The sequence below is a fragment of the Schistocerca piceifrons genome, unplaced genomic scaffold (assembly GCF_021461385.2).
Source record: "Schistocerca piceifrons isolate TAMUIC-IGC-003096 unplaced genomic scaffold, iqSchPice1.1 HiC_scaffold_1768, whole genome shotgun sequence".
In the NCBI taxonomy this organism is placed as follows: domain Eukaryota; kingdom Metazoa; phylum Arthropoda; class Insecta; order Orthoptera; family Acrididae; genus Schistocerca; species Schistocerca piceifrons.
The window spans coordinates 85,001-87,500 of NW_025727643.1; the positions used below are offsets into that span (position 1 = coordinate 85,001).

The window sequence follows — 2,500 nt, forward strand, 5'->3', positions numbered from 1 at the left end:
CCAAAAACGGCGGACCATACAGTGCAAATATTGTGCACGCAGCTACGTGTCGTCTCCCTATGAGAGCTGGATTGCAGTGTGGTACGCCATAGAGACGTGTGGGAGGAACGGACGCCGTGGATGGCGATCAGCATGAGCTGTCTGTTGATGTATTCGGACCTAGTCGTCTCTCCTCACACACCGTGATGGCATGGTGCACCGCGTTCCATATCTGCGACATGCTACAGAGGCCGGTTGACAGTCGTTCGAGCAATGGACATCGCATACGTACGGGGGCCACCTTCCACGTATTGTCTAGGCGTGCACATTTTGTTGCGTGTATGTGGGCAGACGTAGTGTGGCGTGACACCTGACACAGGCATGCAATAATCGTTGAAGTTGCAAATGGCGATGGACGCCTGCGTTTTCTGGTGAAGTTACGCAAATGAACAAATGGTAACCTGTTGTGGTGCGGTTGTTCTCGCTAGGGGTGAATCGGTGATGGCGACGATAGGTTGAGGTACTAACCGGTTGTTCCAGCGATACCCACCATGCCGACGAAACTGAACGGCATCTGGGTGTGAAGCGATACGCGGCGGTGGCTGGGTGGGACCGTCCCCGGCCGGTGAGGGGGCGCCTCCCGGCGTGCTGGCCGCGCGGTGCGTGGGCGCACGCGCTACAGCCGGCTGGTGGGGGCGGCCAGTGGCAGGCGCGCCGGCCGACGGACGCGGCAGGCGTCGCAGCTGCGCGCCGGCGCACCCTGCGCGCGGCGCCGTGCGGCCAAAGTAGGTCCTCGCGGGCCCGGTGCGAAGCGCGGTGGACATCTTCAGTGTGCTGGTCCGATTGAGGACTGTGTGCGTTGAGGATGCGCCGCCGCCCGGCGCTCGGCGCCGCGACGCCGTCTGCTGCTCGGTCGCCCCAGCGGTTCTCGCTGGTGGTTTGTATCGCAGCTGTGCGGATGTGTTGGCGCGTGCGCTGTGCTGGGAGAGTTCGCTTCGGCACCCAAGTGGGGCTTTTGTCCTTCTGTGGCGCTGGCGTTGGAGCTGCCGGTCACCGTAGGTGGCGCGTGTTGTCTCCCGCCGGCAATGCCACGACAGCACGCTCCCGGGCCTCTGTCGGCAGCGGCAAGCTCAGTTGGGAGCACGGGTGGTCGCACCGAAAGCGTCTACTCGCCTAACTCCGGGCGATTGCGCCTCTCTCGAACCCGACCAAGTACTTGGGACGGCGCTGCGCGCCGCCGGGACCTGAGAGGGTTTCGAGGTGTATTGTGCAGGGGAGCTCAGCCTCCTCCTGTTTGCAGAATGATTGAGCGGACGCTTGCGTGTTCGCGCGGGCCCCCGGGACACACTCCCGGGCGGCCGGCTGCTCAGCTCTAGTTGACGCAGCTCCCTGGTTGATCCTGCCAGTAGTCATATGCTTGTCTCAAAGATTAAGCCATGCATGTCTCAGTACAAGCCGCATTAAGGTGAAACCGCGAATGGCTCATTAAATCAGTTATGGTTCCTTAGATCGTACCCACGTTACTTGGATAACTGTGGTAATTCTAGAGCTAATACATGCAAACAGAGTCCCGACCAGAGATGGAAGGGACGCTTTTATTAGATCAAAACCAATCGGTCGGCTCGTCCGGTCCGTTTGCCTTGGTGACTCTGAATAACTTTGGGCTGATCGCACGGTCCTCGTACCGGCGACGCATCTTTCAAATGTCTGCCTTATCAACTGTCGATGGTAGGTTCTGCGCCTACCATGGTTGTAACGGGTAACGGGGAATCAGGGTTCGATTCCGGAGAGGGAGCCTGAGAAACGGCTACCACATCCAAGGAAGGCAGCAGGCGCGCAAATTACCCACTCCCGGCACGGGGAGGTAGTGACGAAAAATAACGATACGGGACTCATCCGAGGCCCCGTAATCGGAATGAGTACACTTTAAATCCTTTAACGAGTATCTATTGGAGGGCAAGTCTGGTGCCAGCAGCCGCGGTAATTCCAGCTCCAATAGCGTATATTAAAGTTGTTGCGGTTAAAAAGCTCGTAGTTGGATTTGTGTCCCACGCTGTTGGTTCACCGCCCGTCGGTGTTTAACTGGCATGTATCGTGGGACGTCCTGCCGGTGGGGCGAGCTGAAGGCGTGCGACCGCCTCGTGCGTGCTCGTGCGTCCCGAGGCGGACCCCGTTGAAATCCTACCAGGGTGCTCTTTATTGAGTGTCTCGGTGGGCCGGCACGTTTACTTTGAACAAATTAGAGTGCTTAAAGCAGGCAAGCCCGCCTGAATACTGTGTGCATGGAATAATGGAATAGGACCTCGGTTCTATTTTGTTGGTTTTCGGAACCCGAGGTAATGATTAATAGGGACAGGCGGGGGCATTCGTATTGCGACGTTAGAGGTGAAATTCTTGGATCGTCGCAAGACGAACAGAAGCGAAAGCATTTGCCAAGTATGTTTTCATTAATCAAGAACGAAAGTTAGAGGTTCGAAGGCGATCAGATACCGCCCTAGTTCTAACCATAAACGATGCCAGC

The 2,500-nt window shown here is 57.5% G+C and overlaps 1 non-coding gene across 1 annotated transcript in view; it reads left to right on the top strand.

Moving 5' to 3' along the window:
- Positions 1 to 1,365: 1,365 nt before the first annotated feature.
- Positions 1,366 to 2,500, top strand: part of LOC124738469 — a 1,909-nt gene continuing 774 nt past the window's right edge. Inside the window, exon 1 of the ribosomal RNA XR_007009835.1 lies at positions 1,366 to 2,500. This exon is cut by the window's right edge and continues 774 nt beyond it. This is a non-coding gene — a ribosomal RNA (small subunit ribosomal RNA).